Source organism: Carcharhinus amblyrhynchos, chromosome 21, assembly GCF_965287045.1.
Source record: "Carcharhinus amblyrhynchos chromosome 21, sCarAmb.v2.hapA, whole genome shotgun sequence".
Lineage (NCBI taxonomy): Eukaryota > Metazoa > Chordata > Chondrichthyes > Carcharhiniformes > Carcharhinidae > Carcharhinus > Carcharhinus amblyrhynchos.
Window position 1 is genome coordinate 1,830,985 of NC_137344.1, and position 13,969 is coordinate 1,844,953.

General features: G+C 43.5%; 1 long non-coding RNA gene across 1 annotated transcript in view; it reads left to right on the top strand.

Annotated features, from left to right (window-relative positions):
• LOC145356525 (uncharacterized) overlaps positions 1-13,969 on the top strand; it is a 75,292-nt gene that overhangs the window by 33,488 nt on the left and 27,835 nt on the right. The window lies entirely within an intron of this gene.

The window sequence follows — 13,969 nt, forward strand, 5'->3', positions numbered from 1 at the left end:
GAGAACATGGGCCTTCCATGCCCGTTGGCCACCACAGGGATTGGGATGCCTTATTGACCTCATTAATCACCTTATAGTTTGATGTTTGTGATTTGCTTTCGTTGAGGGCATTATTCCTTTAGGGTCTGCCCTTTTTCTTTGTTCCACAGTTCGTTTGATTTGGGTTTAATTGGTTCATATAAAAGAGTTGTATCCTGTTGAGATCACAAACCATATGGCCCATTAGTGGAGGAGAAGTCCATCCTCACCATTCAAACTAGTGGTTGGAGAATGAGCACCGGTTCAACAATGTCCCGCTCATCCTGTTATCCTTCCATAGGACTGTCATTATTTGCTTCAGGTTTAGGACTGCTACCTATTTTGATATATGTTACTCTTAAGCACATGGAGCAAAAGTATAATTTTTAAAGTATAATTCAGTCTTGCCAATAATAAATGCCAGCTGCCTCTCTCTCGTGTTGACAGGTCTGATTATCCACATATAACGACCATCAAAGTGCTTAAGTTGTTTTGTAATTAGTCAGTTCTGAGTGCTGTGAAACTAAAGCTGTACTTGCCAGCCTCCAGCCAGTCCCCACAAACCCAGCCTCCCAGAACAACACTGTTTCATTGAGTATTTCCAACTCTTTACAATCCTGGGATAAACTGACAACACCATGACACCACTGGTCATCATGTTGATGTCCAGGATATGATGGCCTATATCATTTATGCTGAGTTAGCATCAGTCAGTATAACAAACCCACCCTTACAGGAGCAGCCATCAGCTCAGGCTCAGTCGGTAGCACTCTCACCTTGGAGTCAGAAAGTTGTGGTTGCGATGCTTGAACACAAACTGGGTTGACATCCTTACAATACTAGAGATCACTGTACTGATGGAGCACTGTGCTAAGGGATCGCTGTACTGAGGGAGCACTATGCTGAGGGATCGCTGTACTGAGGGAGCACTGTGTTGAGGGAGCGCTGTACTGAGGGATCGCTGTGCTGAGGGATCGCTGTACTGAGGGATCGCTGTACTGAGGGAGCGCTGTGTTGTGGGATCACTGTGCTGAGGGAGCACTGTGTTGTGGGATTGCTGTGCTGAGGGATCGCTGTACTGAGGGATCGCTGTACTGAGGGATCGCTGTACTGAGGGATCGCTGTACTGAGGGAGCACTGTGTTGACGGATCGCAGTACTGAGAAATCACTGGACTGAGGGATCGCTGTGCTGAGGGATCGCTGTGCTGAGGGAGCACTATGTTGAGGGATCGCTGTACTGAGAAATCACTGGACTGAGGGATCGCTGTACTGAGAAATCACTGGACTGAGGGATCACTGTGCTGAGGGATCACTGTACTGAGGGAGCACTATGTTGAGGGATCGCTGTACTGAGAAATCACTGGACTGAGGGATCGCTGTGCTGAGGGATCGCTGTGCTGAGGGATCGCTGTACTGAGAAATCACTGGACTGAGGACTGCTATGTTGAGGGATTGCTGTACTAAGGGATTGCTGTGCTGAGGGATCGCTGTACTAAGGGATTGCTGTGCTGAGGGATCGCTGTACTAAGGGATTGCTGTGCTGAGGGATTGCTGCGCTGAGGGATTGCTGTGCTGAGGGATCGCTGTACTAAGGGATTGCTGTGCTGAGGGATCGCTGCGCTGAGGGATCGCTGCGCTGAGGGATCGCTGTGCTGAGGGATCGCTGTGCTAAGGGATCGCTGGACTGAAGGATCATCTGATGAAAGAGCAGTGCTCCAAAAGCTGGTGATTCCAAATAAACCTGTTGGACTTTAATGTGGTGTTGTGAGACTTCTTAATATAAATGCAAACCACATGCAAATGTGGTTTCATTAAAACTCCATGTAATTGCAGCAAGACTTCTTTATGCTCCAAACTCCATTACAATAAAGATTAGCGTGCTCTTTGTTTTCCTCCTTGTCCAGCTACTTAACTGGTCTATAAACTGTCATATAATAAGCTGATCTTTCTCTACATCCTATCTATGACTGCAACATTATATTCTGCACCCTTTCCTTTCCTTCTCTCCTATTTATAGGTATAGACAGAGTGGATAGTCAGAGACTTTTTCTAAAGATAGAAGTGTCAATTATAAGGGTGCAGAGGTTAAAGGTGAAGGGAGAAAGTTTAAGGGAGATGTACAGGGGAGGCTTTTCATGCAGAGAGTGGTGGGTGCCTGGAATGTGCTGCAAGAGGAGGTGGTGGAAGCAGACACATTAGCATGGGTACATGAATAGGGAGGAAATTGAGGGAAGGAGTCCAAGTCAGGGCAGAAGATTTTTTTTAGTTTAGTTAAGGCATTATGAATGGTATAGACTTGGAGGGCTGAAGGGCCTGTTCCTGTGCTGCACTTTTTTTGTTCTTTTCTTAGTTCTTATTCTCTGTGCTCTATGAATGGTATGTTTTGTCTGTGTGAGGAGTTTAATGGGACAGTGTGGGGTGGAACGGTGGGGGGAAAGAGTTTAGAAAAGCTACTTTCCTGTAAACACCTTCCACAAGCTCTTCCACTGGAACAGGAAATCCTTTATTTGGAAAAAAGACTTATTTTTGATATTGGTAATCAGTGTCCAAAAAAACTGTTACAGATTTTTGGGTCACTTTGACCAGAATGGCCAGAGCGCATTGAACTTGAAGCCAGATCCTACATGAATAAACTGCAAAGTCAGTTCCAACCGGATAGGAAATCTGCCCTAGCAACAAGTTTTTCTATGTATTCACGCCTTCAGCAGCAGGGGCTTTTGTTAAACAAATTATTTAACCTGACCAAGCTAAGGTGAATATGACATTTGGGCTTGTTTCAGCCTTACCTCACTTAACAAGGGTTCCCGAGCACTTGGCTAATAAATCCTTTTCGGTTTTACAATCTTCAGTTGCTGCAGAGCCTTTCCCAGTTTACCAAACCATACATGGCAATTGTTGGCTAGCATTTGGTGCATTCCTGTTGTGCCAAGTGTTGGAGGGTGGCTGTGAATTCCAGAGGGATGTTTATAAACGTAACCGAGTGTTCCCAAAGGAAGACGAAGGCACAGACAATAAGCATGTCACACTGACACACTCTCAAACACTAATCCAGGCATCTGGCTTCATGCTTTTGTCATCCTTGCCTCATGTTTCAAAGAACAGAATGTAACATGGGGGCAGCAAGCAAGTGAAAAAGACAAATGCTTCAATTGGTTGATGCTGTTTATGTTCTGATCAGGAAGGCAGAATTTGCTGGAATAGTATCGATCAGGATTTATTCAATGTATTCTTTATACAGAACATCTGGATTCAGGCTGCATTCCAATTTAACCAAGACATTGTCACTTTCCGATCTCAATCCAGAAGCACAGAAACCAAGAGTAGCTGCAGGCCAGCTGCAATTGTCTACATTGAAAACACTTCCCTTATTCTATGGAAAAAAAGACCTGCATTCATCTTGAGCCTTGTGGGATATTCCAAGCTCTTTACAACTAATCAAATACTTTTTGAATAATAGTTGCTATTGAAATGTAAGAAATGCAGCAGCCAATTTGTGTACAGAAAGATCCCACATAGTAATGTGATAATGACCAGGTACTTTGTTTTTGTGATGTTGACTGAGGGATGAATACTGACCAGGACACCAGGAGTAACTTCCTTGCAGTGCTACCCATTGAGCCATGATTGTGTACAATTTTGATTTCTTTCTAAGGAATAATTTACTTGTCATAGAACAGAGAGCTGTGGGGGTGGGCGGTGGAGGGGGTGGGGTGCATTGAAGGTTCACTAGATTGATACCTGAGTTGAGAGAGCTATCCTGTGAGGAGAGATTGAGTAGAATGGGATTAAATTCTTTGGAATTTAGAAGAATGAAGGATGATCTGATTGAAACATACAAGATTCTAAAAGGGCTTGACAGGATGAATGGTGAGAGGCTGTATTCCCTGGTTGCAGAGTCTGTAACCAGAGGTTATAGCACCCAATTATGGGCTTGGTTATTTAGACTGAGATGAACTGTGGGTGCTCAGACAGTGAATAAATTCAAAACTGAGATTGCTGGATTAAGGAATGTGGAGAAGGGCAAGAAAATGAAGTTAGTATAGAAGATCAACTGTGATCTTACTGACTGGCAAAGTCCTTATTCACTTATTAAACTTTCTTCACACGATAACACTCCCTTCATATAGAATCCTTAATGCAATCAAACAATGCAAGGTGACTCCCAGCAGCATTATCAGACAGCAATTGTCACTGAGAAGATAAGGAAATGGTAGAATATGTGACAGAAACTTGGTGAAAACTAGGAATTGAGGAACATCTTAAAGGAAGAGAGAGGTAGAGAAGTGAAGCAATTTCAGGAGGAAATTCCAGAGCTTGGGGCTGAACAAGTTGAAGGCATGATGGAGCAATTAAAATTGGGATGCTGAAGATAGCAGAATGGAGAAATGCAAAGAACTTGGAGGGTTATGGAACTGGGGATTTACAGAGATAAGAAGGAGCAAGGCTGTGGGGGGAGGATTTAAACACAAGAATGAGCTTTTTAAAATCAAAGTGTTGCCTGACTGGAAGCCAATGTTAGGTCAGTGAGCACGGGGATGATAGAGGAATGGGACTTGGGGTGAGTACACAAAGTATCAGAATTTGGATGATCTCAAGTTTACAGGGGGTTGAAGAGGGAAGGCCGGCCAGGAATGTATTAGAACGGTCAGCCTGGAGGTGATAAAGTTATGGGTAAGGGTTTCAGCAGCAAATGAGGCAGAGGACAAGACAGGTGATGACACAAAGATGAAAGTAGACTTTTGGTGATGGGGTAGACTTAGGGTCAGGAGATCAGCTTTGTAGGGGAGAAGTGAGTGAGTTAAGGGGGAATTGGAACACAAGGATGAGAATTTTAAAATGGATTTGCTAGGGGGGAGCTTCAATTCACCAGAGGCTGGGGATATTCAAATAAGACAGGCAAACTGTGATATCTTATATAAAGAAGCAGCTGAGATAACAATTAGCCTCCGCCCCACATGCATGGGCACAGAAAATATCCTGTGTCCAAGTGAAAGGAGAGTTTTGTTTTTACTAAAACACGATGTTGGTTTAGTTTGGTGTGCCGTGCAGCCGATTGGTTTGAGTTGATGAACCGCGGCATTTACCTTAACTATGGGATTATTATTGGGCAAACACAGCTGGGACAGAGCTCTTCTGTACTCATACCATGATTAACACTCTGTCGAGTCCAGACCATGATTAATTACTTTGGGAATAGCTCAGAAGAAAAGCCATCTGTTTAGAACAGTGGCAGCATTTAACTGGCAACAGCAAACTGATACCGTCATGGCCCTGAGGTAGGAAGAAAACTCATCGCAGCATGGGACTAATAATATTTCATGAGGAAAGATGGTGCTGAGAAGAGAGCAAGTTCCATATGGAACAATCCATATTGTCCACTCTTCTGGTCCAGTTCTCAGAAGTTCACTTATTAGCCCAGTTGTACCTCAATTCAGTCCCCACACAGCTAGACCCAGGGAACCAGCCTTCCCCGGTCCCCTCCCCCCACCGCACCACATCTAAGCCAGTTTCCCCCAGTCGATGCAGCCAGCACTCACAGAATATTCAAAGCACCCAAAGAAATATAATTGTGCAAAATAACGTTCAAGCACATCAGAATACTTTGTAAATTAGAAGGGATCTTGATGGTCACACGTTGCTTTAAAAGGGGTCTTCCTGTGACTCCCCCCTTTAAAAGGGGTCCTGATGGTGCATTTGCTGAACTTATCTTGCTGTAACAGAGTGAGGAAGTCATTCAGAGCAACAACACAAATAGCAAGTGTTTCTTAGGATACTCTTCTACTCAGTGCTGTAAGCAGGTGTTATTGTGGCCACGAAGGACATCATTGGATCAACAGATCTCCCTGTGGGCTTTGTGGAGTATAAGTTGCCCTTTTAAGTGGGCGGGAGCTCACTCAATGAGAAATGGGAATTTAAAACCCGCACTCACAGCCTGGACTGGGTGTTGAACTCAGGACTTGTGTTGCTGTAAGCAACGAGCAAGGCTGTTTCTTTATGTTAAATAAAGCAGTGCGATAGTGGAAGACTGGCCCTGGCATGATTATTGGTGATAAGGGTAAACAGGATTTGTTTGCCTCCTCCTGGCAACTTTCATCACAACACAAAACCCCAGGAAATAGAAACAGGAGAAGGCCACCAGGTCCTTCATGCTGTCCTGCCATTCAATATGATCATGGCTGATCTATGCTGGCCTCAACTCTTTTTCTGTGCCATTTCCCCATAGCCCCCAAAGCCCTCTGTTTCTCAATGTATCAAATATTTATCCACCTCCACTTTTAATATTTCTAATGATCCAGCATCCACTACTCTTTGGGGCAAAGAATTCCAGAGATTCACCACTCTCTGTGAGAAGAAATTTCTATGAACCTCAGTTTTAAATGACCAGCCCTTTACCTTGTAACTATGTCCCCTTGTTCGAGACTCTCCCACTAGTGAAAACATCTCACCATCAAGCCCCTTAGGATCTTTGAAAAAGGTCATCCTCACTCTTTAACCTCCAAGGAATGCAGACCCAGACTATTTAGTCTCTTGATAGGACAACCCTATCATCCCAGGAATTAATTAGCCTGGTGAATCTCCTTTGGACTGCCTCCAGTGTTACTTATAGCATTTCAGGTGCAGATCCAGGTACTTTTAGAAAGAGTTTATGGTCTCTGCCTTCACATCACGGGCAGTGATTTCCAGATATCCACCATCCTCTGTGTTAAAAAGTTCTCTCTCATGTCCCCTGTATAATTTCTGCCACAGCTTGAAAGTACATCCCTGGTTCTGTATTCTCCACTAAGGGAAACAATTCTATGTCCAATCTATTTCTTCCACTCATAATTTTGTACACCTCTATCAAGAAATCCCTCAGTCTACTTTGTCCCAAGGAAAACAATCCCAACCTACCCAATCTCTCCTCATAGCTCCACTTCTCTAGCCCTGGCAACATACTTGTAAACCTCCTCTGCACTCCCTCCAGAATAATTAATATGGAGATCAGAACTGCACACTTGTTGGACCTGCCTACTAGTTATTTGTGATTCATATACAAGAACACCTAGATCCCTCTGCACTTCGTCTCTCTCCATTTAGAAAATAATCTGCCTTTTGAATCCTCCTACTGAAGTGCATGACCTCACACTTGCCCACATTAAACTCCATTTGCCAAATTTTCATCCAGTCACCCAATCTATCTACATCCCTTTGCAGAATCCCAATATCCTCATCACAACCTGCCCTTCCACCTATCTTGATATTATCACAGAGTTTGGAAGCCTTACATTCTGTTCTCCTTCCTCCAGATAATTAATGCAAATAATGAACAATTGCGGGCCAATAACTGATCCAATAACTAATCCCTGCCATACTCTGCTAGTTATACCTTTGAAATGACCCATTTATTCCAACTCTTTTCCATGTGACAGTTAGTTTTCAATCCATGCTAACACACTTCCTCCAATTTTGTGGCTTTTTATTTTATGCACCACCTCTTATCTGGCACCTTATCAAGTGTCTTTCAAAAATCTGAGTACACTACATCTACCGGTTCCCCTCTATGATCGTTGTGAACAAGCAGCTTTCCTCTCCAGTAAGGAAAAATAATGTCTCTCTTTGGTAAACTTGAACCTATGACCTAAACAAAAAACTGGGCCCAATGTATAGGGAGCATGCACTACTTCTTCCAACAAATAACATTGAGGCAGATGAAAAACAGAAAGGCATCAGTGTTGGGACCTCTGTTGTTTCTGGTATATATAAATGATCTAGAGGAAAATGTGGGGGGTCTGATCAGTAAGGCTGTGGATGACATGAAGATTAATAGAATTGCTGATAATGCCAGGGATTGTCAGAAGATACAACAGGACAAAGGTAGATTGGAGATTTGGGCACAGAAATGGCAGGTGGAGTTTAATCCATACAAATGTGAGGAAATTTTGATATCCAAAGAAAAGCCAAGCTGTGTCAATGTCAGTAAAATTAAGGAGATAGTCATCGACTTCAAGAAGCGTAGTGGAAGACAGGCGCCTGTCTACATCAACGATGATGAAGTGAAAATGGTCGTGGGTTTTAAGTTTCTAGGTATCCAGATCACCAGCAAACTGTCTTGGTCCCTTCACGCCGACGTTATAGTTAAAAAAGCCCACCTACGCCTCTGTTTTCCATGTGACATTCTCTGGAGGCTAAGGAAATTTGGCATGTCCACTATGACTCTCACCAACTTTTACAGATGCACATCGGAAAGCATTCTTTCTGGTTGTATCACAGCTTGGTGTGGCTCCTGCTGTGACTAAGACCATAAGAAACTACAAAGTGTTGTGAATGTAGCCCAATCCATCATGCAAACCAACCTCCAACCCATTGACTCTGTCTATACTTCCTGCTACCCCGGAAAAGCAGCCAGCATAATCAAGGACCCCAGGCATCCCAGACATTCTCTCTTCCACCTTCTTCCATTTGGAAAAAGATACAAAAGTCTGGGTGAAAGTACCAACTGACTCAAGAACAACTTTTTCCCTGCTGCTGTCAGACTTTTGAGTGGACCTACCTTATATTAAGTTGATCTTTCTCTATACCCTAGCTATGATTGTAACACCACATTCTGCACCCTCTCCTTTCCTTCTCCCCTGTGTATGCTATGTGCAGTACGTTTTGTCTGTATGGTGCACAAGAAGCAATACTTTTCACTGATCCCAATCCGTGTGACAATAATAAATCAAATCAAATCAAAATGCTGGCCAGGCGTGACATCTGGTGGCCCGACCTTGACTTTAACCTCACGTTGCGACTGGTGCCGGGAGAAACAAAAGCTCCCTTCCTCAGCCTCTTTGCACCCATGGGAGTGGCCTGGCAGGCTATGAGTGAGAGTGCATGTGAATTTTACTGGGCCTTTTATGAGCTCTATATTTTTGACCCTGGCAGATGCAAACACAAAACAGTTAGCGATGGTTAGGTAATTTCTCAATCATGGCATGGGAAGTAGTGCTTCCCATGCCATGATTGAGAAATTATGACAGAGTTTTTGTACACACAAGATAACAGAAGCCTTTGAGTCTAAAACTGCAGAAGTATTGAGTTCCAAAATATCATGCTTTTCAATGACATCAAACATATCAAAGCACATTGTCAAACGAGCTGGCAGAACAGGCAGTACAAATATTTAAAACAGGCATGAAGAAACAACTGGTAGCATCTATAGAGACCAAACTGGCATGCTTTTTATTTGAATATGGAACAACCCCACACACAATAACAGGAATCACTCCAGCGGAACTGTTAATGGTATATCATACAATAGTTAGAAATAGGAAAGGATCGGTCACGTTGTTAGGAGTTTTCTATAGGCCCCCAAATAGTAATAGAGATGTGGAGGAGGAAGTGGCAAAGCAGATTATGGATCGGTGTGGAGGTCACAGGGTAGTTATCATGGGTGACTTTAACTTTCCAAATATTGATTGGAACCTTTATAGGTCAAATAGTTTGGATGGGACACTTTTTGTACAGTGTGTACAGGAGAGTTTCCTGACACAATATGAGGATAAGCCGACAAGAGGTAGGACCACATTGGACTTGGTACTGGGTAATGAACCAGGCCAAGTGTTAGATTTGTTTGTGGGAGAGCACTTTGGAGATAGTGACCACAATTCGGTGTCCTTCATTATTGCAATGGAGAGGGATAGGGTCACACGGCAGGGCAGGGTTTATAATTAGGGCAGGGGTAATTATGAGGCAATTAGGCAAGAATTAGGGAGCATAAGATGGGAACAGAAACTGTCAGGTATTGGCACAAACAAAAAGTGGAGCTTTTTCGAGGAACAAATACTGTGTGTCCTTGATAGGTATGTCCCTGGCAGGCAGGGCGAAAATAGCTGAGTGAGGGAACCATGGTTCACAAAGGAGGTTGACTGTCTTGTCAGGAGGAAAAAGGAAGCGTACGTAAGGATGAAAAAGCAAAGTTCAGTTGGGTCGCTTGAGTGTTACAAGGTAACTAGGAAAGGGTTTAGAAGAGCTAGGAGAGGGCATGAGAAGTCCTCGGTGGGTCGGATAAAAGAAAACCCCTTTTTACTCTTATGTGAGAAATAAAAGAATGTTCAGGGTGAGGTTAGGGCCAGTCAAGGATAGTAGTGGGAACTTGTGCATGGAGTCAGAAGAGATAGGTGAGGCGTTGAATGAATACTTTTCTTCAGTGTTCACTAAGGAGAGGGGCCATGTTTTTGAGGATGAGTGCATGATACAGGCTGGTAGGATGGAGGGGGTAGATCATAAGAAATAGGAGCAGGAGTAGGCCATCCAGCCCTTCGAGCCTGCCCCACCATTCAATAAGATCATGGCTGATCTGTCGTGGCTCAGTTCCACTTTCCCGCCCTCTCCCCATAACCCTTAATCCCCTCTCTTATCAAGAACCCATCAATCTGAGGGTCGATAGGTCCCCTGGGCCTGATGGGATACATCCTAGGATACTTTGGGAGGCAAAGGAGGAGATTGCGGAGCATTTAGCTTTGATCTTTGGGTCCTCACTGTCCACGGACATTGTGTCAGAGGACTGGAGAGTGGCAAATGTTGTTCCTCTCTTCAAAATAGGAAGTAGGAATGACCCTATAGGCCAGTTAGTCTTACTTCGGTGGTCGGTAAGTTAATGGAAAGAGTCCTGAGAGATAGGATTTATGACCATTTGGAAAGGAGAACCTCCTCATGAACCTGCTGCCGGGCCTGGCTAAACTTGCCATTAATAGGTCCAGACAGACAGTCGAGGGGGTTGTCTAGCCGTGACAGTCTGCCTCTCCGCCAAGATACCATTCACAGCCTGGAGTCCCTAGCGAGAGAGCATGCAGTGTCCACAGGCACTATCTAGGCTTTCCGTGTTTGCTGGGCCTCGCAGGGACTAGGGTGCCTTATCGATTCTCTTAATCACCTTTTGCTTTGATGTTTGGAGTTTCATTTGTGATTTGTTTTTATTTTGGGCAGTTCCTCTTTTAGGGGCTGCCACTTTGTCCGTCAGTTTATTTAATTCAGTTTAATTGTTTGATTCAAGAGAGTTAGAGCCTCCTCCAGTTGATTGTCAGATAATATGATGTCAAAGCCAACCCATCTTTCCTTGTTTTACTAGTGACATGGAAGTTCTGAGGCTTATGTAAAATGAAAAAAAATTCCACAGCACTTGCCCTCAGCAGAATCTATGCTACAGAAATAGACTGTAAACTCCCCCCTCCCTCATCAAATAAATTGTCAGTAAAATCTGTTGAATGTTTTAAAACCCTATAATCTTGGTTAGCTTTGCCTTGTCTTTTGGTACAAGACTTAGAGAGATCACGAAGGGAAGGATACTGTCTGAATCCAAATGACTCAGGATGGGACAGTCTGGTGTACATCTTATTAGAGGTAGCTGATGGTCTATTATTACTGGGATGTACAACAGCAATGGGAGGGTGTGGGCACTTATTCCCAAACTGGAACACAAGACCAGACATATTGCAGGAAAAAATATTCACTCAAATCTCAGCTTATGGAGTCTTCCAATTATTCCAACATTATCCACTGGGGAATGAAATAAAGCAGGATGGAAGAAAATTACTTTCATTTATACAGCATTGTTCACATCCTCAGAACCAGATAATCTGTTTGGTTTGCCAGTTGACAGATCAGTGTTGAGCAGGACATGAGAAGAAGACCCTATTGCATATAATAGTGCGCTAGGATCTTTCATATCGACCTGAGAGTCCAGATGGGACCTTTGGTTTGATGTCTTGCTCAAAAGACAGTGACCGGAATTTTTCTGACCACGCAAGATCCATTGACTTCGGGTGGGATTTTCCGGCATTGGGGTGAGCGCAGCTGGAAAATCCTGTCCAGTGTTTCTGACAGTGCAGCAGATCCTCAATACTGCACTGGGAGTGTCAGCCTGGGTGATGTATTGAAGTCTCTGGAGTGGGACTTGGACTCAGGACTTCCTGAGGTAAAAAGCAGGGCTGCCGGCCATTGAGTCATAGATGTAAAGATCACAGTTGCTCACAGTCAGTTCATTCACTTTTCTCATGAACAATGGGCAGCAACATCAGACAGGGCATTTTAGAGAGTGCCAGATCCTAAAGCTTGTACCAGCTGACACCCATACAGGGACATATTCCCTTGTTCAGCCTTGAGTCTGCTGCTTCAATGTGGAATATGTTTGTGACTGGCTGTACCACAATAGTCTCATGGCTGCTTACATCTGTGGGATCTGCCACATGCCTTCTGTTTCAAAGAATTATTCCTCTGAGGTAGGTATTGGACTTTTTATTTGTTATAGGTGTAAAACAGGCTCACTGGAAATGCCTGAAACCAGAGGGTGGGCTGGATCATTTTTCAGACATCCCTCATGGCTCCCTAATGGAGGCTTTAGGTCCCTCACATTTGTAAATAAGAGTGAATGATCAAAGATAAAAGTATTTAACCGGGGAAAAAACTGACAGGAAACACTTGTGAAATAAGACAGTACATCAAAACAATGTGAAATATTCAAATAGGAGAGGGTGTAGAGCACATGTTGCCACAAGAAGGAAAGACAGTCAGTTCAAATCAGTTATCCCAGGATAAATAGAAAAGCTAGGATTCAAATTAAACAACTATTTCATAAACCTGGGAGAAACAAAGTAACTGTGAAAGATACAGAAGGAAATGAAAAGGAAATATGAAGACTGTCCAAAACATAAAGAGAGATGTCAGAGAATCTTACACATAAAGAAAATAACAAAGTAATGGCTAATTATAATATCGGGCCAATCACAGATAGTTAGAGATTGTGTAGGGCCAATCAGAATTAGAGAATTAAGGACTGTATAGACCCAATTAGATGACAGTGAGATAATATAGTGTTAGCAAATCAATGGTAGTTTTAAGCCATTTATATTTGTTTTGGTAAATCTTAGAAATAAGGTATAGTTTTAGATGGGTTTAATTTAAGGCTTCTGTGCCTGAAAGAAACTATAGTTTGATTTATACTGGACAAATGTGTTGGTTAAATTCCAATTGTGATTCTGATGTGCTCAGAGAGAGTTACTGAGTGTAGAATAAATAAAATCAGCAAGGCATTGCTTAGCAACAGTAGGCCATTTCCCTGGACAGAGAAAGTGTTCCTTTGTTCTTAGTTTTAACTGGAAACCAGAGTAGTTGTAGAAAGAAAGCCGAGAGAGGAACATTTCTCAGCTCTGCTCGAAGGAGGAAAAATTGTCCAATGGAGTAAAGTGCAAGAAAGCCAGCTCCAGAGGAACTAAAGGAGGGTTGGTTTAGAAACCTGGAAACAAAAGAGGATATTGTTCATTGACATCACAGACAAAGCAGAGAAGGAATTGGCTGATAAGAAGCTAGATGAAGGTTTCTAAAGTAATCCTAAAGTTGGGACTGTCTTAGTAGAGTAAGTACTAAAATAATTGGGAAGAAAGTATTGGCTGAATATCAGAATTTGTGTAACAGTGAAAGTCAGTCAATACAAAGAAAACCTGAAGGGGTTAGTGTAAAATCCTGGACTGGATTCACTGTTAAAACTAGAACGGGTAAAATTATGGGGGGATTAGCACTGCCGGGGACGGAGGGGAAGTTGGGGGCATGGAGATCGGGACAGTCCAGTCCCGGATGGTGGAGGCCAGGAGAGGCTGTGATTGAGCCGTAGGGGACCCGAATTGCGCCCCCCCCTTCATTCCAGCGGGGTCAGGCTGCTAGCTTCCCAAGAGTGGGAAGCACTATGCTTATCTCAGTCTCACCTTTTTCCGCAGTCCCTGCACATACTGTCTTGTCTTGTTCCCACCCACCCTGCCACCTTAGTTTAAAAGGGGGTTGGGAGGGGGGCGGTGGGGCGGTGGGGGGAGGGCAGGGGAAGAGGTGGGGGGGGTGGAACTGGAGTTGATCCTCGAGTGGATTTTGGAATGCAAACTCTAAGTACCAGTATTACTACAAGAGAAGGGATTAAAGCATTTTTTTGGGAGTTGACTTTGG